The sequence below is a fragment of the Nomascus leucogenys genome, chromosome 2 (genome assembly GCF_006542625.1).
Source record: "Nomascus leucogenys isolate Asia chromosome 2, Asia_NLE_v1, whole genome shotgun sequence".
NCBI classification, from domain to species: domain Eukaryota; kingdom Metazoa; phylum Chordata; class Mammalia; order Primates; family Hylobatidae; genus Nomascus; species Nomascus leucogenys.
Genome location: NC_044382.1, coordinates 17,863,571 through 17,890,931, shown reverse-complemented (window position 1 = coordinate 17,890,931; position 27,361 = coordinate 17,863,571). Strand labels below are relative to the sequence as shown.

Below are 27,361 nucleotides of genomic sequence, written 5' to 3'. Positions count from 1 at the left end.
GTGAAGATTTCATGGACATTTATCACTTCCCAAATTAATACTTTTATAATTTCTTATGCCTGTCTTACTTTAATCTCTTAATCCTTTTATCTTCGTAAGCTGAGGATGTACGTCTCCTCAGAACCACTATAATTGTGCTAACTGTACAAATTGATTGTAAAACGTGTGTTTGAATATGAAATCAGTGCACCTTGAAAAAGAACAGAATAACAGCAATTTTTAGGGAACAAGTGAAGACAACCATAAGGTCTGACTGCCTGCGGGGTAGGGCAAAAAGAGCCATATTTTTCTTCTTGCAGAGAGCCTATAAATGGACGTGCAAGTAGGAGATATATCACTAAATTCTTTTCATAGCAAGGAATATTAAGACCCTGGGAAAGGAATTGCATTCCTGGGGGGAGGTCTATAAACGGCCGCTCTGGGAGTGTCTGTCTGATGCAGTTGAGATAAGGACTGAAATACGCCCTGGTCTCCTGCAGTACCCTCAGGCTTACTAGGATTGGGAAATTCCAGCCTGGTAAATTTTTGGTCAGACCAGTTCTCTGCTCTGGAACCCTGTTTTCTGTTAAGATTTTTATCAAGACAATATGTGCGCCACTGAACATAGACCCTTATCAGAAGTTCTGCCTTTTGCCCTGGTACTGTTTCCTCAGAAGCATGTGATCTTTGTTCTCCTTTTTGCCATTTGAAGCATATGATCTTTGTGACCTACTCCCTGTTCCTACACCCCCTCCCCTTTTGAAATCCTTAATAAAAATCTGCTGGTTTTGCAGCTCAGGTAGGCATCATGGTCCTACCAATATGTGATGTCACCCCTGGAGGCCCAGCTGTAAAATTCCTCTCTTTGTACTCTTAATATCTCAGCCAGACGACACTTATGGAAAATAGAACCTATGTTGAAATATTGGGGGTGGGTTCCCCTAATACCTTTTCTCTTCAACCTTGCCTGCATCTGTTTTTTTAACTTTTTAATTATAGCCAGTCTGACTGGTGTGAGATGGTATCTAATTGTGGTTTTGATTTGGATTTCTCTGATTAGTGATGTTGAGCATTTTTCCTACCTTTGTTGGCTATGTGTATGGCTTCTTTCAAAAGGTGTCTGTTCATGTCACTTGCCCAGTTTTTAATGGGATTGTTTCTTGCTTGTTAAGTTATATATAAATTCTGGATATTAGACCTTTGTTAGATGCACAGTTTACAAATATTTTATCCCATTCTGTAGGTTTTGAATTTTTGGTTTGTTGCAATGGCTTTTGGGGACTTAGCCAAAAATTCTTTGCCAAAGCCAATGTTGAGAAGGGCATTTCCTAGGTTTTCTTCTAGGATTTATAGCTTGAGGTCTTAAATTTAAATCTTTAATCCATCTTAATTTTTGTATATGGTGAAAGGTAAGAGTCTAGTTTCATTCATCTGCATATGGCTAGCCAGTTATCCCAGCACAATTTATTGAGAAGCAATTCATTGCTTTTGTCAGCCTTATCAAAGATTAGATGGTTGTAGGTTTATGGCTTTATTTCTGGTTTTTCTCTTCTGTTTGATGGAGCAATGTGTCTGTGTTTGTGCCAGTACCATGCTGTTTTGGTTACTGCACCCTTACAGTACAGCTTGGAATTGGGTAGTTTGATTCCTCTGGCTTTATTATTTTGGCTCAGGATTGCTATTTGCACTATTTTTTGGCTTCATATGCATTTTAGAATACTTTAGAATAGTTTTTTCCTAATTCTGTGAAGAGTGACATTGGTAGGTTGATAGGAATAGCATTGAATCTCTAAATTCCTTTGGGCAGTATGGCCATATTAATGATATCAGTTCTTCCAATCCATGAGCATGTAACATTTTTCATTTATGTCATCTCTGATGTCTTCCAGTAGTCTTTGTAGTTTTCCTTTTAGCAATCTTTCATCTCATTGGTTAGCTGGATTTCTGGGTATTTCACTTTTTTTTGTGGTATTTTAAATGCAATCATATTCTTTATTTGACTCTCAGCCTAGATGTTATTAATGTATAGAAACACTACTGATTTTTGTGTATTGATTTCATATCCTGCAACCTTGTTAAACTCATTTATCAGTTCTAGTTGCCTTCTGGTGGAGTCCTTAGGGTTTTCTAAGTATAGAATGATATTGTCAGCAAATAGAGATAGTTTGACTTCTTCCTTTCCTATTTGGATGCCTTTTATTTCTTTCTCTTGCTGATTGTTCTGACTAGGACTTCCAGTACTCTGTTGAATAGGAGTGGTGGGAGTGGGCATCCTTGTCTTGTTCCAATTCTAAAAGGGAATGTTTCCAGATTTTGCCTGTTCAGTATGATGTTGGCTGTGGATTTTATAGATGGCTCTTCAGGTATGTTCCTTCTATGCCTATTCTGTTGAGGGCTTTTATCATGAAGGTATGTTGGATTTTATCAAAAGCTTTTTCTGCATCTATCGAGGTTATGTGGTTTTTGCTTTTAACTCTGTTTATGTAGTGAATCACATTTATTGATTTATATATGTTGAATCCAATTACATATTTTCTTTAATGTTCTATTTTAAAAAATATTCCCAAATGCACTCAAGCAATTCACTTCTTACTTTTTTAAATTGCTGTGTGTTTGTATAGACACTGTGACAGTTGACTTTATGCCTTGGAAGTGAAATGTTCAATACATGTATGCTGAATAAATACATGTTTTCTGTATATGGAAAATTGTAATCATGACACCAGATCAAATAGGTTTAAGATTTTTTTGAGCCTTAAAAACCTATGCTTTGCTTTTTCAAGTGTGCTCCGAGCTGTAGATTGATTTGAGCCTTTCTTTTTACTTGTATTGATTGGCTATCCACAGAGAAAACACTGTTGATTTCATGTAATCTATGTTCATTAGAAATTGAGCCAAATTTTTATGTATGAAACTCTGGATTTTTTTTAAGTTGAGATTTTGATAGTTCTGTTATCTGTAGAGTAGATTTTTATTGCATATTTGACAACTATGTCACTGGAAGCTCTAGAGGAGAAATGAAGACAGCAAATATAATGAAATCTAGAACAAGTGAAAATTTTACCTGAGCTTGTGCCGGCCTTCAACCTCGGACTCTTATTTTAGTTAATCTGACATCTCCAAACAATACCTTTGATTAATTTTATTCTCATTCTCTCTGTCTGTTTCTGTATGCCTCTTCTCAATCTCTCTCTCTCTCTCATACACACACACACACACACACACACTCTCTCACACACAGAGAGGACAGAATAGTGTAGTGGTTAAAGACAGACTTTGAAATTGGGCAAGCTTATATTAAATCTCATCTTTGTCACTTATTTTTATATTTGCTCTGTCACTTTCAACAAGTTTTTTTCTTTTAGATTCACTCAGCCCAAAGTTCTTTATTCATTCAATGGAGATAATAATAGTATTTCTTAGTTTGTTGTTGAGCCTAGTAAATGAGGTGATTAAGGTAAACTTCTTAGCACAGTGGCTGGCATATAGTAAGTTCTTAATTAACGGTGACTCTACCTAGCATAGAATTTTCCTTGTTTAACTGCACAGATCTCTTCTGATACCTTATGATGAATAAAGATTACTGAACTTTCCTAGTTTCCTCTTCTGGCAGAACACATTACCCCTACTTAAACTTTAAATAAGCAGGAGACTTTCCTAAGTTAGGATTTCAGGAGATTGCCAAGTACATAATACTTCATTTGTGGGAAAATATAGATGAAAATCTTGAAACAAGAAAAGAATTTTGGGAAGGTCAAGTAGGTTCAATAGTGTTTAGGCACTAAAAGCTCTAATTACTAATTATGAGGTAACACCTCAGGCTTCCTTTTAAAGTCTGCTTATTTCTAGTTTGTAAACAATTCTAACAAGCATGAATCTACCCCATCTCTAAGCAAAAAGCCCTTCTGGAATAGCAGATAAGAAGAAAAGACAATTAATTGTGAAAAGTGCTGAGTACCTCATTACCAGGGAAGAGATTGAAGAAACAAACATATAAGTTTATTTTTAAAAGAACAAAATTGTTTACAGTTCTATAGGATGTCAAGAGGTAACAGTCAATAAAGAGTTCCTTGATCAAGATGTGTGGAAAACACTGGGTTGAATAAAGTTAAATTGCTCACTTTTCTTTATGGCTTCCCACAGTCTCTATCTCTAAAAATGAAAGTAGGTGAGTAAAGTATCCTGGAATTCCCAATCTAACTTGAACACAGAATCCTTTTATAGAACAATAATGGGAGCTGTGTTCCATAAAACCTACTTTGCTTCTCTGGTCTTAGGCCTTTGTTCAAGGGGTCAAATAGCCCAGCATTTTTCAGCAAGTAATCAGAACATCCAAACAGTATAGCAATAATAATCAAAATAATGCCACAGAGTGATATGAGATCACATTGTGTTTATTATCATCTTTTAAAATAAGCCAACACCTTCAAACTGGCTACTTTACCTTTAGGAATTCAGCCTTAGAAATACTCATAAAACTGGCTATCTTTGTAAGATTGTTCATGACTACAGTATTTGTAGTATTATGTATTTAATAACTAAATGTCCATCAGTAAGAAATTGCCTGGATAAATGATGGCTCAACCAATATAATGAAATACTATATAAATGTTCAAAAGAATAAGGTAGTTCTATATGTACTAATAGGGAAAAATGCCCTCAACACATTGTTGAGAAAAAGTGTTAAGTTGTAGAGAGAGTATATAGCAAGGTATTTATTTTAAAATTTACACACATTGCCCACACTGAAACAAATGAATGAATAAGGGCATGTGAATGTATGTACACACTTGGATGCATCTGGAGAACAAGGAGACAGGCTTTCAATTTTTACCTTATAACTTGTGCTTCTAGAATGTAGACTGCTCTTAAGATACTTTTGCTCCCACTTGTCAAAGAGATAAAGCTAAATAAGCCACACGATTATACTCTAAAAAAACCCTCATCTTCCTGATGATACAAAGATACCTAAATATGATAAACAGAGAGAGAGGAACTACTCCTAGAGAACACTGCCACAGCTGTATCATCCCGGAGGGCATGGCACAAGAACAACAAAACCTGCCATAGATGGGGGTAAGGAGAAACAAGCTCAATTTTTATCAATCTTTTATGGCCAGGCATGGGCTGGCATGACACATTAGAATCCTGGGCAAATCTAGCCCAAAGTAAGTCTGCAGTCACTCTCCAACCCTTTCCATGGCACGTGTGCCAAGTGCACAGTGTTAATGTGCCAAACTCTGGAGTAGGGCAGGGAATCAGAGAGAGATTTTCTCTGAGGAGCATGAGAACTTTACCAAATATAAAGCATCAGTCTACTGAAGGCTGGTGGTGGCAGGCTAGTATGATGGAGAGATTTCACAAGGCATAGAAAACTGTTTACAGAACTAGAGAGCAGAGAGAAAATATATTACCTCAAAAGTTTATGGTTGTTCTATAAGAAGAGAGAGCAAGAGAAATCTCGTACAACTTGGACAGCTGAAAGCTGGGTTGTAGAATAGAGGGGAATCTTGAAACTATTACTAATAATTAGGTTCTAAGACCCAGTGAAGGTAAAGCCCTAATGCTGCCTTCAAATTGTTTGATGGTAGTGGTGAAGTGAATTTAACTAGAGCTGCAGCAAATCTCAGATTCAGCTCGGTTATAGATTAGATGATTAGATTGACTCAACTCTCCACCTCAGCTGTCTGAATAGAAAGGGATATGCTCTTTTCAAGGAGTTAATATTTATTTCATCCTGTTTGATTTTCCCACACAATGTCCAGCATACAACCAAAAATTATGAGACAGGCAAAGGAGCAGGAAAAGTTGGTTCATAATCAAGTGAAAAAATAGTCAATTGTAGAAGTGCAGACATTAGAATTAGAAGACAAATATTATAAAATAACTGATTACAATATGTGAAAGGATCTAGTGGAGGAACTGGACAATTTATAAACAGATGGAGAAATTTAGCTGAAAAATGAAACCTTATTATAAGACAGAACCATATTTTTACTTTGTGTGATTTTTTTTAAATCAATTACATTTGGCAGTGAGAAGACATGTTTTAAATCTTAAAAATGACTTTAGAAGCATATTTCCAAATGTTTTCATGCAAAATAGTTCAATTATAATTTAAATACTTTAGAGGGAAACCTCAACTTTATGGGAAAACTTTGTAATGAATATATGTATGCCCTGTGGTTTCCTGGAAATAGTTCTGCCATACTTGAGGGCAGTCATACAACATGAATCATCTAATAGACTCCTGGTTGTTAAAATCATAACCAAAAGGCCGTGCATGGTGGCTCATGCCTATAATTCCAGTTTTTTGGGAGGCTGAGGTGGGTGGATCACTTGAGGCCAGGAGTTTGAGACCAGCTTGGCCAACATGACAAAACCCCGTCTCTACTAAAAATACAAAAAATTAGCCAAGTGTGGTGGTGTAAGCCTGTAATCCTAGCTACTTGGGAGGCTGAGGCATGAGACTCGCTTGAACCTGGGAGGTGGAGGTTGCAATAAGCTGAGATCATGCCACTGCACTCCAGCCTGGGATACATAGCAAGACCCTGTCCCCAAAATAAAATGAAATAATAAAATAAAATAAAATGGTGACCAAACCAACAGTGCTTCTAATAGGGCACAACATCTGATTCTTATGCTCCTAGGGTAATGAGAATGCAGTCTAGGGTGATGAAGTTCAGTCTTGGGCTGCATGAGGCAGATATAAATAAAGGTTGATTTTAAATATATCATTAGTGGATCTGTACAAAGCGATGTGCCTTTTTCAGGACAACATTCTTTATGAAATGCTATTGATGGAGATAAATAGGGATAAAACTGAAACATACAGATGGGCCAATAGGGAGAACCATGCTTAAAACTTAAGGAAATAAAACCTTAACTAGGGGCTCAAGTGACAATGCTTCTCTTGGTTCACAATCTGCTTTCAGACACTCACATATAAATTCTCATCAGGCTGAGACATTTTTGGTTACACTCCTTGTGGTATACGTTTCTTCCTCATAGATTTCTAGCCCAAGTATGGACTAATTAACATGACAGGCTTTTTCCTTGAGGACTGAGGATCTGTAAGACCTTGGTATCTTCAATTCTCCTAAATGTGCTGTCCAGAATGAACTTAGTCTGTATGCATCTAGAGCACCCCTTGACCAGATGTTTATGCCTGCAACATTTGCCATCTATACGACCTTAGTCTTATGAGAACTTATTTTGTGTGTTCCACTGAAACTGAGAATTCAGGTTTTTCTGGAAAAGTAGTGACAGCTGAGATATAGATTACTGACGAAGCTGAAGTTCCTCTGAACACATGCTCAGTGGGAGAATGTCCAAAAGAAATGTCATGGAGCTGAAACAGAGATAATTCCTCAGCAAGATGAAAAAAAAATCTGTAAGAGCTCTGTTTCTCACACCCTGGACTAAGATGCGACAAAAAAAAAAATAACTTGAGATTGAGAGACAAAGCAGCAAAATTGTTGGGTTGCATTGTCAGTTCAAATTCCAAACACTGGCTCAGAAATGGACTGTGCTTGTTGAAGAACAAGCTGAGATGTATAGCTTGTGGTGTTTTGTTGTTGTCGGAAGAATGTTTAGCTTTTGCTTTCCAGTCATCTACAGGGGAGAGGGGAGTAGAAAATGAGAAGTAGAAATGGAAAGAGGAGCATATGGTCATCTCTATCTGCTGCCCAAAGTTTTATAGAGCATGTTGTTCTTTGGGACCTCCCACCTGCACTGGGAATAAGCTCATGTGCTACTTTTGGATCTTGACCCACTGGCTTGAATTCAGCTTCTCTCTCTCCTCAGGGGTTAAGCATAATGGCAAGCTTGGGGCACACACAGCATTGTGAGGATAAATATTACCACATCATTTTCAACCAAAGAGACTTTTCCTTTTCCTGATTTCAAAATCCCTGTCAAGCAGCTATTGCTTATACTATACATGTTTGTATAATGTCTAGGAGGCAAGTTAGGCATGGCTTAGAATGTTTGGCTTCTAGGTAAAGATTTTTCTTCATGTATTAGAAATATACAAAAACAGTAGGTCCTTCATGGGGTTTTCTGCCCTCTGATTGGTAGTCACATCCAATTTGATTAAATTGTTCTGGCTTCCTAGTTTGTTTATTTAATAAAATTTGTAATCTTTTATATGGCCCATTCTTCAAACTTGGTCCCAACTGCTGATATCCTTGGGAGTGGAATGAAAAACATTTCAAAATGAAGTGAAACAACTCAGAAACAGAAACTCAAATACCACATGTTCTCACTTACAGGTGGAAGCTAAATAAAGTGTTCGCATGGACATACAGTGTGGAATGATAGATATTAGACTCAAAAGAATGAGGAGGGGAGGAAGGGAGGTAAATGATGAGAGATTATTTAATGATTACAATGTATATTATTTGGATACACTAAAAGCCGGGACTTCATCACTATGAAATATATCCATATAACAAAATTGCACTTGTACCCCCTTCAACACAGAAAATGACAGTTGGGCAACTAAACCTTGGATGACCTCCAAAACTCGGTAAATTCATTATTCATTGAAAAAATTTTAAGTTTTTTCATTTTTTTAGCCTCCACAGATGCTTGAATGTGGTAGACATGCTGTAACTTAGTGCTGACTAAATTGAAATATCTGTGGAATGTCTGCTTATCAATGTGCTAGTTATTGCAGAGGACTAAATGAGATAAAGTTCTCTCTGCTGTGAATGACTGTCACACATATTCTCCTTGTCATTTACATTGCCCTTCCAAAGTTATCTTTCTAAAACTCTAGTCTCATTGCATTATTCTTCACACCCTACATTCTCTTCATTGCTTACTGAATAACACCCTCTGTGAACTACTTGCAAACTATCTTTGCTTCCTTAGCTTTTACCAACAAGGCAGAGAAATTATGTTTCTCCACAAGTTTCCCAGCAAGTTCAGGGCTTCATACATTTGTTCACTCTGGTTCCTCTGACTCAATCATTCTTTTCCACATATTCCACCCATGCATAACCTTCAAAGCTGAGATTAAAAACCACTTCCTTCAAGGAGCCTCCCTTCATACCCAGTCTGTATCCATTTTTTCCTTATATTCCATAGTGTCACAATTCCTTGTAGCTTTTCCCTGAACTGTGAGGTTATGTCAATAGATTCTCCTCCAAGAGCAATCAAACATTCCCTTGCTCAAGCTGAAAATGTATTTTTTTTTTCCTGATGTCTCACTTTCCCTTTTCTTAAGGGTTTTGTATTATGACAACCCTTTGCGAAAGGCATTCTTTGGCTTCTGGGCATATACATACACGGTCTTAGCACATATTCAGGCAATCAAAGTCTTTCCGCCTCATCAGTCGTCCATCATGTTTTCTCATCATTGCTGATTACATTTATCCAACACTACAAGTTGTTTGGTTATTATCAGAAAGAGTTTATGGTACTTTTTTTTTTTCCAACTAGAAAGGTCTTAAAAACAGATATTATGAAATCAGCTACTATAAATGTGAGTGGGGTGGGTCACCTACATATTGTTACTATATCTTATATAATACAGAAAATGTAGCTTTTGGAATATTCTTCACAAAATCATAAATGCCTTGAGGTCAAGGGATGTATTTTATTCCTCTTAGTACCTGGCATAGTGCCATGCCATGACCATGACCATAACAGGACATTGTTAAATATTTGTTGAAATGAATAATTTCTGAAAGGGAAACCCATGTTAGTATTTTTCCTCCTAAAATGTGTTACCATTTTATTTCATGAGAAAGACTCAGAAGAGCTTCTAAAATATAATCAAGATCTCTCTTCCAGCCGGGCGCGGTGGCTCACGCTTGTAATCCCAGCACTTTGGGAGGCCGAGGCGGGTGGATCACGAGGTCAGGAGATCGAGACCACGGTGAAACCCCGTCTCTACTAAAAATACAAAAAATTAGCCAGGCGTGGTGGCGGGCGCCTGTAGTCCCAGCTACTTGGAGAGGCTGAGGCAGGAGAATGGCGTGAACCCGGGAGGCGGAGCTTGCAGTGAGCCGAGATTGCGCCACTGCACTCCAGCCTGGGCGACAGAGCAAGACTCCGTCTCAAAAAAAAAAAAAAAAAGAGATCTCTCTACCAAAATATGATCTTTTTTCAGTAAAATTACAACAAAAGGAACACATTTTTAATACTATACTAGTCATTAAATATCATTTGTTGTAGTTCTCCTCTCTCAAGTTAATAATCCTTTGCAAAGAAGTCATCCTACAGAAAACACAGGCATTGCCTTCAGAGCAGAAATGTAAATAGCTATAATTTATTCTCCTGCATTTTTTCAAATATACTACCATCTGCTTTAGCCCTGGGGACCATTTTAAAGTCATTTCCCCATGATCCATCCTCCATCCCATTCTTGCCCTGGAGATATGCCTGTACTTGTTATTAGCTCACCAAGACACAATGACAATTACTGTTCATAAAGGTATTTTATGTCTCATAGAAGTTTGAGCAAATTTATTGGAAGCAAATTCTTTGACATCAGGATTCTGTAATGTAGTTACAGATTGTTGGCATCATTTAGGATTAGGCAATCTCTTACTCATAAACTTTTGCCAGAGTTAAAAGACTATGCTGGTACTTAAAAGCCAGCTCCAGTTGTCTTTTCATCTGGCAAAAATCTGAAAGCCCCAGGTTACTGAACTATACTTCATCAATTCATGATGCCTCTCTTCTCTGCTTTATGTAGCATGAAGTTGGAAAATTACATGGGACAGCTGGTGCTAGACTTCCATTCTGTAGGTTCCTCACATCATGCACATTTTACTTATGGGTTCAGAATGTACATTAATCCTAGATTCCTGTTGAAGTAGGTCAGGGAGCATAAGAAAACAGCCCACATACACCATCAGAAAAATGTGTAGATGTAACTTTCAAATTGTGATGTGGAAAGGATCTGGAGAAAAACTTTCACAGACAGGCCTGTCATCTGGTTATCAGGCAGGGTCAACCACTTGCATCTTGAGTGCCAAATCCCATTCCGCTTCTGTTCTCTATTTGAGAGCCTCAAAATACTTAAGCCACACCTTTAAGTTTTAGCATTTTAGCTGGACCAGTATTTTAATGATGTTAAAAAACCATGGAAAATATATTCTTTAGTTGAAAGGACCCATTTAAATATTTTTCTTTGGCCTTCAGAATCTACCTGTGATTTTAATGAATAATGGTTAGTAATGTACATACTTTGATAAAAAAAGTCAAGCATTATGCTAGACACCAGAGAATGATGTGGAGTAATCTTTTAAATAAGGGGATTAGGGACATTTTTGATGATGAAATGAAATGAAGGCCAAGACCTGTGATGTCATTTGGACATTTGTCCCTCCAATTCACATATGGAAATGTGATTCCCAGTGTTGGAGGTGGGACCTGGTGGAAGGTGATTGGATCATGGGGGTGGATCCCTCATGGGTGGTTTAGCATAATCCTCTTGGTGATAAGTGAGTTCTCACTCAGTTAACATGATATCTGGTTATTTAAAAGAGTCTGCGACCTCCCCCTTCTCCCTCTCTTGCTCCCACTCTTGTCATGTGAAGTGCCAGATCCTGCTTTGCCTTCCACCATAACTGTAAGCTTCCTAAGGCCCTACCAGAAGCCGAGTAGATGTTGGTGCCATGCTTGTACAGCCTGCAGAATCATACATCAATTAACCCTCTTTTCTTTATAGGTTACCTAGTCTCAGGTATTCCTTTATAGTAATGCAAAAAACTGACTAATACAACCTGAATGAAACGGGATATTGAATTGTGTAAAAATTTTGGGGAAGGGAGAAGGATATTCTCCAAAAAAATTATTCCCCAAAAAAATTTTGGGGAAGGGAGAAGGAGAAAACTCAAGTGTGAAGGACTTCAGATGAGAATATATTTGAGGATAATGAAGAAAGTTCAGTTGCTGGAATTCAGTGATTAAATGCAGAGTGGTAGAAAAAAACCCTTCAGATATGTAGTCAAAAACTATCTTATGAAAGATCTTATGGGCCACAGCAAAGATACTGGATTTTGTTACGAGAAGGGTGAGCCATTGAAAGCTTTAAAACCTTAAGTAAGACCAAAAAAGTCAAGGGTACTATAGAGGTACAAAACTAAACACTAAAACAAAAGCACAAAAACTTCATAATAGCCAAAGGGAAAAGGAAAAGCAAAGGAACATCAGACAGAAAAAACACAGTAAATATAGTGCTTATAGTAATTACAACATAAGATGAGAGGCTTGGCACTTATATATCAATAAACACAAATGAGTTTAACTCACCTATTAAAATAAAAAGATTCTCAAATTGACCCATCAAATTTCAACTGTATGTTGTATATAAGAGACATATCTAAAATATAGCAGTTTTTAAAAAGCTAAAGATAAAGGAATGGACAAAAGCATTTGCCTGTTTACCAGGCAGATGAAAACAATAAGAAAGTAGGAACTGAAATCCTCATATTGGACAAAGTAGAAAACAGTGTAACAAGAGGCAAAAGATATTTTATAATGCTAAAAACCATATTTCAGAATGAAGCTATAACAAAACTCAATAGCATTCATGTACACAGATAATAGATAAAATATATAATAAGAAAATTTTATTTACAATGGCAACAAAAATATTTAAGCATAAGATATATTCAAATGTATATGAAGAAACTATAAATACCTCTGAAAGATGCAAAAGTACATTTGAGCAAGTGGAAAGATGGCCCTTGTTCTTGTTTAGGATGTCTCAACATAATGAAGATCTCATTTTTCATTATTTTAATATCTGTTAATTATGTTAATTTCTAGATTCACCCAAGAAAATATTGACAAGTTTTCTTATCAACTTAGATATATTGGGACCAAAGTTCACATGGAAAAATAAATACATAAGAATAGGTAGAAAAACAGTGACTAGGAAGAGCGATGAAGGGGGTATAGTCCTATTGATATTAACACTGTAAAGACTGTAATTAAAATAGTATAGTAGTGGCTCATGAGGATACAAACAGACCAACGGAATAGAAATCTATAGAAATCTAGTATATTAAAAAGGTTGTATCTCAAATCACTAAGGAAAAGACAGTCTTTTAAATAAATGATGTTGCGCAACTAGATAACCATTTTTCCAGAAGTAAAAAAAACAGATTCCTTCTTCATGTCATATACAGGAAAATAAATGGATCAGAATTCTAAATGTAAAATAATGTAACTTTACTGGAAGAAAATATGGGTGAGTTCCCCTATATTCTAGGTTTATGAAAAAGTTTTTGGCTGATACTAACAAGTCCAGATGTGATAAAAGATTGATAAACTGACTACATATGGCAAAAATACCAGAAGCAAAGTCAAAAGACAAACGACAAACTGGAAAAGAAGGAAAAATAATCATTCTATAGCAAAATGAACAAAAGAAAAGGAGAGGCAATTTATAAAATAATATAAGCATGGGCCTTGAACATATGAAAAGCTATTAAAGTTAATTCACGTTAAGATAAATGCAAGTTAAAATTCACTGAGATACTATTTCTCACTTAGATGGGCAAAAAATTCAAAGCTTGACGATATATTTTGTTCATAGGGCTGTGGAAAACATGAATTACTGGTAGGCATGCAGATTGGTTGGAATGCAAAATCCTTACTGAGGGAGATTTGGCATCAGTTAATAAAACTATACACGCATCTGTCTTTCACCTCAGCAGCCCAGTTCTAGGAATTTATCCTGAAGATACGTATATATGCATGAGGCTGCTCATTAAAGTAGTATCTGTAGGAAACTACCAAAATCTCTGAGCATAGAACACTGATTGATTAAACTATAACCCCATACATTCAATGGAATACAATGCAGTTGTAAACAAAGAATGAGGAAGATCTCTATGAACTGATGTAGAGTGACCTCTGGGATACATTGTTAGGTGAAAAAAAAAAAAGCAAATTGCAAAGGAGCTTACATGTTACCTTGTATAAAAGAAAGAAGGAGAAGTAAGAGAATATGTGTACATCTACTTATCTTTACAAAGAGAAAGCCAGGAAGTCAATGACAAGAACAACATTGGCTCCCCATATGAGGTAGGGGAATGAAGCAGAAGAAATACAGGAGACAGTGACACTTTTCTGAGTATATGTTTTTGTATAATTTTGATATTTAGATGTAGGTTAATGTTCTCTATATTCAATAAAAAATTAAATTGACAAAGATGGGAAGGAGAAAAACATAAAACTGAAAACAAACTCAACTATATTTCAAATAAATAACATAACCTCACTAAAGCGGAGAGGAAGACGTAACTAACCCAATTAATACAGGGTATTTGACTGTATACTCTTAGTTTTACATAGAATTTCTATTTATTTATTTATTTTTTTTAAAGAAGTCTTGCTCTTTCACCTAGGCTGGAGTGCAGTGGCAAGCTCTCAGTTCACTGCAGCCTCTGCCTCCTGGGCACAAGTGATTCTACTGCCTCAGCCTCCCAAGTAGCTGGGATTACAGGTGCATGCCACCATGCCCAGCTAATTTTTGTATTTTTAGTAGAGATGGGGTTTTACCATGTTGGCCAAGAGGGTCTCGAACTCCTGACCTCAAGTGATTCACACGCCTTGGCCTCCCAAAATGCTGGGATTACAGGCATGAGCCATCACACCCGGCCTACAAAGATTTCAAGTGCTCATGAAACATTTATTAAAATAGGCCACAGGCTAGCCATAAAGCACGTCTCAAAAAATTTCGAAGAGTTAAAATGATAGACATGTTTTCAGACCATAATAGATATAAGCTAGAAATAAGTAACCAAAGGATAACTAAAAAACATTTTCCCCTAAGTTTGAAAACCAAGCAATAACTTCTAAATAACCCATGGACCAAAGAATAAATCAAAATGGAAGTTTGTAAAATATCTTAAATTACATGAAAATGAATATATGGCATATCAAAATGCATGGGATGCACCTAAAGCTATGATCAGGGAAACGATAGCCTTCAAATGCCTATATTAGAAAAGAAGAAAGGCTAAAAACCAATTGTTTAAGTATATTTAAAAAAAAGAGTGAATGAAACCCAACAAATGTAAACGGAAGAAGGTCAATAAAATATAAAAAATATAGTATAAACAATTTTAAAAATCCAAAATTTGGTACTATGAAAAAGCTAACTGATAAAACTGAAAAAAAGAGAAGAAACAAATAACCAATAACCAACAGAATGAAGGGAACTTAAGGAATATTAAAAATTCACTGATATTTTAAAAATAATACCATTGGAAGATATGAACACATTTGTATCAATAAATTTAAAAATTTATTTAATAATAATTCTTCTAGGATACAGTCCTAGAAAAATAAAGCCTCTTTTTTATAAGAAACAGAAAATCTGAATCATCCTATATTTATTAAAGCAATTGAATTCATTATTTAAAACATTCCCATACACAAAAAAAAAAATCAGGGCCCATCTGGCTTGGCCGGTAATTTCTTCCAAGAGCTAAGGAGTACCATCAATCTTATACAAGTTGTTTCAGAAAACATAAAAATAGAAAACACTTCCCAATTTATTTTATGAGGCCAGCAGAGCATTGATGCCAAAAGCAGATGAACATCTTAAATAAAATGAAAGAAAAATTCAAAAGTATATTATAGGTCAATCTTTTATAAACATAAAAGCAACAATCCTAAACCAAGTATTTCCAGACAAATCCAGAGATTGATAGAAACACTAATACATAATGACCAGGTGGCATACATTCCAGGAATGCAAGGCTGGCTTCATGCTGGAAAAGCAACTAATATATTTCAACATAAAGAGGTTTAGAAAAAAGAGGCGATAAGTCATATAATCACTTCAATAGAAGTAGCTATGTGTATAATGTGGGAACTGGTAAGGGTTAAAAATGAGTTGGGGTTACGTTTAGTTTCAGTTTAATGAAATATTTTTACATGGTTTGTGGTCAGCATTGAGTACTTAATTGCCTTACTGAGTACTTACTGAGTAATTAATTGCCAGCTTTCCAAAGGTAGAAGTGGCTTCTAGGCATACCCTATTGCCTGCCGGGTTGATTTAGATGTCAACACAAAACAAAGAGTATCTAAGCAAACACATAAGCTACCACAAACAGAGCACTGACAAAAAAAAAGCTGTTAATGAGTGTTACCAATTCAAAGAGCATTTAAGCTTACTGTACAACTTAAAATGAACTGAAAATTTGCAGTTCATTAAAAAAACTGATAGATTTCCCCAAATTTGACAAATTGTGAACTTAAACTTTTCTAAACTATATTTAAAAAGTTTTGATCAAACATGCTATAACAAAGACCAATCTATTACTCCATAAAAAGTGAGAATACAAAATTGTTTCCATATGAAGGTGCAATTCAAGAATGTCCAGCAAAAGGACATAGGAACAAAACAACGCAGGGGTGTGATGGGCAGTGAATTCATATTATTTTTCTCAAGTTTTTTTCATTTTGTAATATTTGGGGTTATTTTCTAGCTTTAAAATTTTATACTTTTCTGTAATTTATTTTCTCATTTTCAATAACTACTCATTTTAAACTTATATTTGTTTAGTATTATTTTCTTAAGTAGAACCCCCAAAATTGAATTAAGCTTTAGAAAGTACAAAAATCTGTATATGCCTGCATTTACTAGTATTAAAATAACTTCAAATATAAAGTGTTATTTTGAGTAGAACAACTGATACTCTCCAACAACTGTGGTGGGAATGTAAATTGGAATAATTACTTTAGAAAACTGTCTAGCAGTATCAACTCACTCAGCAACTTCACTCCTAAATATATACCCAAGAGAAATATACACACACACACACACACACACACACACACACACACACACACGTGCTAAAAGATATGCCCAAAACTGTTCATAGGAGCATTCTTCATAATTGCCCCAACCTGGAAACCATCCAAATTTCCATCAAGAGAACATGTAAATAAGTTGTGGTGTACTCACATGATAGAAAACCACACACAAATGAAAATTAACAAATGACTATAGCATGAGGCAACAAAAATGAATCTCATAATGAGATTTCTGAAACTTTCTTAGCTCCCTTAGTGTCTCAGGAATTTTTTCACAGGTGCCACCACACCAAAAGAAATACATAATAGTTCTGATTATTAAGTAGTAAGGTCCCAATAACTTAATAATTTTTTTTTTTTTTTTTTTTGAGAAAGACTGTTGGTCCGTCGCCTAGACTGGAGTGCAGTGGCTCCATATGGGCTCACTGTAATGTCCACCTCCCGGGTTCAAGTGATTCTCCTGCCTCAGCATCCTGAGTAGTTGGGATTACAGGCGTGCACCAACATGTCCTGATAATTTTTGTATTTTTAGTAGAGATGGGATTTTGCTATTTGGCCAGGCTGGTCTTGAACTCCCGGCCTCAAGTGATCTGCCCACCTTGGCCTCCCAAAGTGCTGGGATTACAGGCGCGAGACACTGCCTCTGGTCAATATTTACGTTTTAATAACTTAGCGGTCATGTTAAAAATACACATAAATTGAAAGAAAAAACTGATATTTTTCATTCTTAAATAACCACAAGAAATTACTAATAGGATTTGTGTGCCTGTTGGGCATACCAGAGCTTCTTGAATATTGGAATCAGATTGGATTTAGCCACCCTCATTTGTTTCATATTGACTTTTGTGTGTACTTGCTTTTAATCACAGATACTCTTGAAAATCTGGTGTTAAAAGATATAACATCAAAAGAAATGTAGCACAATCTAATGTTGAAACTGAACTGCCATGAGCTATTATTTCATTCAGCGACTGAAAGTTGTCAGTTATCACTATGTGACTCTAAAATTTAAAAAATATCCTGCTGTTTCCTTATGAGCACATTGTGGTACCCTGGGATGCTTTAGCACACAGTTTGGGAGCCATGACTGTGGACATGACATTAAGCAAAACAGCCAGACACCAAGAAATATATTGGTGTGATTCCATTCATAGGTTTTAAGAACAGGCAAACTTAGTTCTTGGTGTTGGAAATTAGGAACGTGGTTACATTTGTGAAAAGGGAGAGGGTGGTGACTGGGAAAAAGCACACCAGGACCTTCTCGAAAGCTGGTAGTATTTTATTTCTTGATCAAGTGGTGGCTACATGGTTGTGTTCACTTTGTTATAGTTCATCAAGCTGTGCACTTAAGATTAGTTCATATTGTATGTGTTATAAATGAATAAAAAGTTTTTTTTAAAAAATAAAGTAAAACCATTCTAAACAAAAAAATGTGAAAAATCACACCTGAAAGCGTAGAGCCCCCCGTGATACCCAAGCCAAATTAAATGTATCTTCCTTCAGAGCATTAGTCACTATTCTACAATTACGTGCTAACATTCTGGGGTCTCTGGCTAGACTGTGAGCTATGAGTGGATGGTCACCACGTCTCATTTATCTCTAATTCTCTAGTGCTTCAAATATGATGACATGAAAGACCATTAATTATTGTTTAAATAAAAAACATTTAAAAAAATACATGTACTATCAAAAATTTGGTACACACTGATGTCTTTTCTCTATCTTATATGAATGCCCCAAGTACTATTGTTTTTATGATCCATCTGTGGTCTTTCTTTTAAAAATATTCTTTTGCTTTGTAGACAGTCATTTCTCATCTCCAAAGAGAATACATTTCTAAAAGAAGGGAACACAGATACATACATATTCCCTTTAAGAATTTATATATATATCTATATATCTCACAGAGTTCCAATGCTATTGAAAGGGTAGTGCATAAACTAGTGTCAGTCCACAAACTGTTTATTATTGGGTTGTAGCAAGCTAAGTACAGGCATTGAAGACAGGTATTTAGAAATTAGTGCCTAAATTTGATTCTAGTACAATATCCAAGCATGTGCTCAGTAAACTTGCCGTGTTGAGCAGGCTAGGTACCAATTTGGGTATTGTCAAACTCACATGGTGAGTTGTATGTGACATGAACTGTATACTAGTCATTCATGACAGAACTAGATATTGTTCCAAGATAGACTGGACAGAAATATCTGGTTCTTCCTTATAGGTAGTTTTTAAGGTTCTGCCATTGACAATTAAAACTGGAAAAGAACAATCCCATTATTTTACAAATGGGAGAACTGAGACCTAGAGTTCACCCAGCTTCTGATCACCAAGCTAGTAGTTTTCACTCTATAATGCCACCTGTATTCCTTAATGAGTGAGGGTCTGGGATAAAATCAATATTATGATTGCTACTATTAGCAGTAGTAGCAACTGTAGCTACTACTAATACATATCCGGTGCTTATTAGGTACCACCACAAAATATTGCTTATTTTATGTCAAAAATGGTCAAGTATTTGTAATTTCACATGGTTCAACTCATATGAAATGCTGATGACAATGTCAAGTGTTTTTAAGCCTTAAAGAAGGGGCTTCTGCAGCCAGACTTTTTGGGTTCCCATGTTGGCTCTGTCTCCTCCTGCCACATTGTGGCTGGCAAGTTAATTACATTTTCTCTGGTATAAGTTCCTACATCCACAACACGGAGATAATAATAGTGACTATCTCAGAGATTTATTGAGGCTTAAATGATCCTATGCGGTTGAAGCCCTTGAAATAGCAACTGGCAGATAGTAAGTGCTCAGTTAATGTTAGATGTTCTGGCTACTTCCAATATTACCACTTTGATTAATTCTCAGGACAATCTTGTGAGGTAGAAACATTTTATCCTCAGTTTATAGATAAGGAGACTGGAGCTCAGAGAGAGTAATTTGAACTGTTGTCTGCATGATTGCAAGCACATTCTCTCTGTCTTACATGCTAATTTTCAGTTCAGTGCCTGTTAAATCAAGTCTAACAGTCCCTGGGGCATTTCATCAGAATTGCCAATATTTGAGTGTATCTAGCTTCTGGGATTCTCTAATAGTCAGTTATGTAAAAGACAATGCAAGCTATTTTATTGTCTAAGGAAGAGAAGCAAGTTTCACCATTTCTCTGTTTTTAGGTCTCCAGATTCACGAGAATGTTGTAAGCAATAAATAAGCTGGTAACAGCTTCTGATAACAGTATAGTCTTGTAGTGACCCCTTATGTATTGCTGCTACTCCCTAAAGAACCCCCAAACCTCAGAACTATCCCCTGGATTACTGAGAGGGAAAACTCCATGTGGCACCTGCTAACAAGAACCTGTGCCGTTAAACTTGGTTAGTGTTTTATAACAAGACCAAAGAAACACCGTCTTCTCTTTTTCTGCTTAAACAGAATAAGTAGTTGAGAAATTCCTTTGAGAAGCAACAAGATTTGATTGAATTTTTCAGAATTTCTTATTATTCTGCCAAGTTCACTTGACAGCAAAGGACAAACTGCCTTTCAAATGCTGTAAGTGAATGCATCAGCAATTCAGAAGGAAAAACGCGGGTTATTAAATAGGAACAAGTCTCTCTGAATATATTTACAGCAGCTCATGGAAACCATTGTCCTCAGAAACCTCTGCAAAAATCTATTTTCTAGTGTTGGTATTGCTTTAAGTTTGACAGATGATGGTAAAATACAATGAAATTACCTTTGAGCTCTGATATGTACATCAGCGCCCACATTTCTCACAATTTGATTTTTTATTTTTCCAACACAGCCATCTATTTTCAATATTATCCCTGCACACTCAAGGTTTATGCCTAGGGAACAAAACTATTTATGCCTAAGTCATACTTATATACAGAATTTACACTATTCGTAAACATACACACATACAATACACATGTGTAAATACATATTAGTTAAGAGCTGGAAGGAACCTTTCAGATTTTCAAGTCTTCTTTACTGTCACATTACAAATGAAGAATCTGAAGCCCCAACAGAAATGCTATTGAGAAGGCTACACAGAAACCTGATTTCAAAGTGAGATTTGAGAGAATAAGAATGTAGCAAGTTCCTACTATGTTCTGAGGGTTACAGGAGGCATATTCCATTCATAAGTTCTTATACCATTTCTATGATGTTGGTATCACTCTCATTTGATAGATGAGAAAATTGAGGCTTAGAAAAGTAGCACAGCTAAGGAAATAGCACAGCTAGGCCGGGCGCGGTGGCTCACGCCTGTAATCCCAGCACTTTGGGAGGCTGAGGCAGGCAGATTACGAGGTCAGGAGATGGAGACCATCCTGGCTAACACGGTGAAACCCCATCTCTACCGAAAATACAAAAAAATTAGCCGGGCGTGGTGGCGGGCGCCTGTAGTCCCAGCTACTCGGGAGGCTGAGGCAGGAGAATGGCGTGAACCCGGGAGGCGGAGCTAGCAGTGAGCCGAGATCGCGCCACTGCACTCCAGCCTGGGCGACAGAGCAAGACTCCGTCTCAAACAAACAAACAAACAAAACAAACAAACAAAAAGAAAATAGCACAGCTAATAAATGGCACAAATGAAATTAAAGCACTGATGTAACTAGGTTCTTTCTAGCATACCAGCATTTCTCTAAATACATTCACTGCCATATCACTGACATAATTTTGCTAATCCACGTGCCAACTGTATTTTAACTTTTTTGATTAATTAATGTAAACATTTATAAAGGAAAAGCTTATCACCATTTAAATAGCATGCCATAAAGAAAAGAAAACTATTGCTGAGTTTTAGCTGGACTCTGCTGCTACCTAAAGAGAACAAAATTGCATCCAGCCACTCTGTTGAAATGGGAGATTAGTAATGGGTAGAGAGGTATTAGATGTCTAGTAACACCAAAATGAGAGTTAATGATGGAAAGAGAGTTGAGAGGGAAAACTTTTACTATGCGATCTAGCTATTTGATATAATATGTGAGTATCACCTAAAGTCATCTTTGTCCTAAGATCATTTTTGGTTCTATCTTGGTACCTGTTCTTCACTTTGAGAAACACTCCAGTACATATAGTAACTGGGCATGTTCTCCAGGTCATGGTTCTGGAACTCTATCAGAATCACCTGGAGCCCTGTTTAAACCAGATTTCTGAGTCATCCCGAGTTTCTGACTCAGCATGTCTGCGGCAGGGCCTGAGGTTTTGCCCTTCTAATAGTTCCTAATTCTGATACAGCTAGCCCAGGAAGCATATTTGGGAACCACTGCTCTAGGTTGTACTTCGGGAGGAGGAGGTAGAGAACATACGGTAGCATGTGTGTGAAGATTTCACCATCAATCTTGCTTGTGAGTGGAGGGATCTGGAATTTTTAATTAAGCAGATGAGGCAAAGAAACAATGTATTCTTGTGTTCCTGTGTCACTTCTTCAATTTAATGAGTTCAGATTGATACTGCACCATACCAGAGCGACCTGCAAAAACTTTAGCTAAGAGACAAAAGTACCTCCTGTCAAATAATACAAGTTGTTTTCAGGCTGCTAACTATCTGCAAGGCTCCCTGCATTGGCAACAGCAGCCAATGATCACTAATACCGAAAGCAGAAAATGAGATTCTCCTTCTTTTCTCCAGACGTTTAAGACAGCACTTAACATAAACAAAAAATGCCATACCATTAATATTCTTTCACATCTGGTTCTCTTAGTAGTAACTAATAATTATTAAGTGCCTTCTGTGGGCCAGTTATTGAATTGTGCTAGGTAATTACACACACACACACACTCTTACTCTTTTAAGGTGAGCATTTGACAGGCGAAGTAACTCGCCAAGGTTACACAATCATAGGAAGTAGAACTGGAAATCACATGCAAGTTTTATTCCAAAGCCCATGTTTTTTTTTCTACTAAACCACACACACTCCTATTCTGACTACCCAACTTCATCTCTTAATAAAAGTGTATTTTATAAAAAATGAAAAGTCTCCAGAAGCTTAAACTTTGTAGTCAAAAGAATTGTAAAACAATGTCACCAGAAAATGAGAAATCAGTGATATTTAATCAGCAGAAAAGCTAGAGCTCCCTAGGTTCAAAGCAAAATTTAAGAATGCCTGGCTAAGTTTTACTTTAAGGAGAGTGGGTAAATGGGTAGAATCAGTCTCAGGAATCCAACGAATTTTAGTTTACTTTTGAGTCACAAAAGAAATTTTCATTCCCTTCTGACATGGCAGAAGCTGTTTGAAGGATGAAAGTGGTAGTAGAAGCAACACTGGGCCTGGTGTGGTGCTTACGCTTGTAATCCCAGCACTTTGGGAGGCTGAGGTGGGCGGATCACCTGAGGTCAGGAGTTCGAGACCAGCCTGGCCAACATGGTGAAACTCCGTCTCTACTAAAAAAAAAAAAAAAAAAAATACAAAAATTAGCCAGGTGTGGTGGTGCGTGCCTGGAATCCTAGCTACTTGGGAGGCTGAGACGGGAGAATTGCTTGAATCCAGGCTGCAGAGGTTGCATTGAACTGAGATTGCACCACTGCACTCCAGCCTGTGTGACAGAGCAAGACTCCATCTCAAAACAAAACAAAATAAACAAGAAGAAGCTACACTGGATTGAGAGCCCTGAGCCTTGGACTCTGGTGTCCTTTTGTCTCAGTAATTCAGACTTCATTTCTCTGGGTCCTAGTTTTATCATCTGTAAACTAGGCAGCTAGACTAAGTTCCATTCCATTCCTCAAAGATTTGATTTGCCATTCCTTTGAAAGGCAGCCTCCTTCACTGGACTTATCAGTATCGCATGCTTCAAAATATAAGGCTCATCGTTTAGCATGAGAGGAGTATGATTTAATTGTAAAGTCAGCATGTGGGTTTCAACATTCAGTTTCTCAAGAGCCTATTAATCCACTCATATGTGATGTTATACTGCTACACTCTTTAAAAAATACATGGTGAAAACCTGAGAAGAGATCCTGAATGCTTAAATCCATATAAATAGACTGTAAGAAATGAATTTTCCAAGAATTTTTTAAAAAGTCATCAATGGATGAAATGACAAACTCAGTAGGTGTTATTAAGAGTAATTATAGTAACATCTAGACAGAAAACAACATCTGTGATTTGCCTGATTAATGGCTTAATGTAACAGTACATCTGTTAATGGAACAATACTCCAAGCACTCTTGACTGTACATTTGCAAGATCTGGAAAGAGAGAAGAAACTGTGGAAGAAGGAAGTAGCAGAGTGTCAGATTGGCTTTTGGAGGTCAAGCTCCTCTTCACAGTTTTCAAATTCTCCTCTGCCTACCTTGCCCAGAATTACCTGGCAAATTCAGAGAAAAACCAAGTTCCACCAGACACATGCATGCGCTCCTGTAGGCAAAATAACTAGCAGATCAGTATAACTTTTATTTTTAACATTACTTTTCACTTTAGGGTTAGGGATAGTATCACTCCAGCCTTAATAGCAGGCCACAGGACTGTCCTAAATGTATTCAACATAGACCTGCATGCATGGGGCTTTTTTACTTTTCTTTATTTTTTTTTTCCTGGAAGGAGTAACTCATAATTAGGGAACAAACACATTTTTCTTTAAGCAACAGTTTTCTCCTTTGAACTCAAAGGAAAGTCAAACTTCCCACCTATAGTTGAAAACTATTGCAATATGGCAGCTTCAGAGTTTATCAAGATGAAATTGGGAAGCCATGTAATGATCTCATTCTCTTCCTCAAAGCTGTACTTTCTTTCTGCTTTGAGAAGAAGGCTGTAACTCCATCTGCTTCCTCAGGCTGCGCTGGATGAATGCAGGATAGCAGGATATATTATTTATCATAAAATGTATTCAGGCACATTCAGACTGCAAGCCCTGTTGAGTAAGGAAGTAGCATCTGCCATCAGCTTATCATAATGAAATCAATTGACGAAAAATAAAACATTCTGTTAGAAATGTGGATCTCGCACCCAGCAAGCCAAATGAAATTTCAAATGCAGTGTAAAGAAAAGTAGTTATATCCTGGGCCTAATTCAGAACTTAGACGTGATGATTCTAAGAGGCAATTACTCCCCCATTATATAGGTAAGGCCAGGATGCTTTTACTTACCCCAGCAAAGCTGACGTCCCTATTGAGCAGGCTCCAGTAAAAGAAAACAGTGCTTGAAAGTGGCGGTATTTCTCTCGCACACTTTGGCTAAAATAGTTCTCTTTCCTACGGAATTTTTCATTTTTCTGATTATATCTGATTATGTCAAGGCAAGGCCTCAAGCTAACACTCCCTTAGAAACTTAGATGACATACTGAAAAGAAATAACTGTGACCAATGAAAGAAAAAGGAAAAATAAGCTGCCTCACTAGGCCCCAGAGTGAAAGAGAAGAATAGCAAGTCTGTGAATGTGAGGCCGAATCCCAGAACAGTGAAGGCAGTGTTCTTCGACTTGGCTGAACATTTACATTGTTAGACATGGCTCTTGCATAAATTTCTACTTTCTGTGAATCAACGAGCCAGCAATATCAAAATTCAGTGATTTTTATTCTCTACACATGGTACAAAATGACTTTGTCCATCTACCTTTGGTAATGCATGTAATTATGTGTGAGACAATTATAACCTTGTAGCTCTCTTTGGGGGGCCTGAAATATAATTCAGTTGCTGGGTTTCAAGGCACTTAAAGAAAGAAAAGACTCTCTGCAGTGACTTTTATATGCACGCTGATGATGAATTTGCCCTCAAAGCTTCAGAAGTCTCATTTTTGCAGTAATCATAGTTTTTATTGATTACTGTTTGATTATACAAAATAAGGAAAGTGGGACCAATATATTATAGTGGCAGATTATGTGAAAGGTGCAAGCATACAGAAAATCAGAATTATTAATGGACTTACTGATAGCTTCGATTCATACCCTAAAATGAGATTTTCATGTATAATCCTTTTATTAAGTTACCTACAACTCAACTAATTGGCACAAATGTCATGAGCAAGTTGCTGTATTGATGGATAATTACTGATCGGTCCATAAATAAAAGAGAAGGTAGAATGAGCAATAAGTTGATTTTAAGGGTAGTAAAAGATATTACCAAACTTAGGAATAAAAGGTGTTGGAAAGAAGTGAACATACTGTCTAACTTCATGAAAATCTTTACATAAGATTTTGATTGGTTGTTAGAGTAATTGTAAACTTTGTATGTACCTACAGATCTTATCAGACTACCAAGAAGAAACATGGACATAGGAAACATTTCACAAGAGAAGAAACACCCACACCATCTAAAATCTGCATCACTGTGTGTGTAAGACACAAGCTAGGAATTTTTAAGAACATGAAATTTGCCTGTGCTTTAGACAGTCTAGAATTTTTGAAAGAGCGAATTGGCATTTCAAAATTCTCCATCTGCTAAAGAGAAGAACGCTTAAGGCCCTGTTCCTTTATTTCCCTTCACTCAGAGTGCTATGGCTTCTAGAGACGAGTGTGGTCTAGAATCACAGACATGATTAAATTGCAGAATATTGCACTAGTGGGTAACTGGAGGTTATTTAGTGCAGCCCCCTTGTGCTATGGAGGAGAATGCTGAAGCTCAGAGAAGTGAATACAACTGCTCAAAGCCACACGGGAATTTGGTGGTGAACATGAGACCTCAAACCACATCATCTCTCTCCTAAGACTAGTATATTTTCCATCACTGGTCTTTCTCCTAAGACCAGCTCTTTCCCATTATCACTTTCCCAGTAAAGAGACAGGCACTTGCAACTTAGGAACAAATGTGTCTGTAGCATCCCTTGCGTTTTCATGCTAACCAATGAATAGAATCCTCAAATATGTTCATTTTCCAAACTGCCTGGAAATTGTAAATACTAACAGACATATGGCAAATTATTTATAAAATGTGTTGAAATTAAGTGACACTGTCTGGCTAATTAGAACCCTAATAAACAAATAATAGATAAGAAATGCTATGTTCAGTTTTTATTAGAGGGACTATCTTTCTTTTGTCTGGCTGCTGGAATTTTGTAATAAATCATATTTTAAAAATCACACTTTACAGAGTTTTACTTATAGTTCCTATTTCCAGCAGGCAATCTTTCTACACTTAAGCAATTTAGCATTTTTGTATATATTTGCATTTCTTATTGACCACATCATGCTCTTCATTCCTGACTTTTACAGTGTGTCACGTCTAGCTTTTATATTCTTGCTGCCCAAACTAGTCAATTAAAGAAGCAATGGTGGACAGAGGCTTTTGCTCCCATCCCCGACACCAGTACCACACAACAAGAATGGATTTCATAATCTTAAGACTATCTTCTACAAGCTGTGCAAGTGTTATTGGTGGTAATTTTTATTTTTTATTAACTTTAAGTTCTGGGATACACGTGCAGAACATGCAGGTTACATAGGTATACACGTGCCATGGTGGTTTGCTGCACCCATCAACCCGTCACCTACATTAGGCATTTCTCCTAATGCTATCCCTCCCCTAGCCCCCCAAACCCTGACAGGCCCCAGTGTGTGATGTTCCTTCCCTGTGTCCATGTGTTCTCATTGTTCAACTCCCACTTAAAAGAACATGTCGTGTTTGGTTTTCTGTTCCTGTGTTAGTTTGCCAAGAATGATGGCTTCCAGC

The 27,361-nt window shown here is 36.7% G+C and overlaps 1 protein-coding gene across 2 annotated transcripts in view; it reads right to left on the bottom strand.

Annotated features, from left to right (window-relative positions):
- Positions 1-25,111, bottom strand: part of ATP10B (ATPase phospholipid transporting 10B (putative)) — a 280,412-nt gene extending 255,301 nt beyond the window's left edge. Inside the window, exon 1 of one of the 2 annotated variants that reach the window (XM_030825602.1) lies at positions 24,845-25,111. The gene's annotated coding sequence lies outside the window, so the exon portion shown is untranslated. The remainder of the gene's footprint in view (positions 1-24,844) is intronic. The other variant, XM_030825591.1, reaches the window with a different exon arrangement.
- Between the last annotated feature and the right edge of the window lie 2,250 nt (positions 25,112-27,361).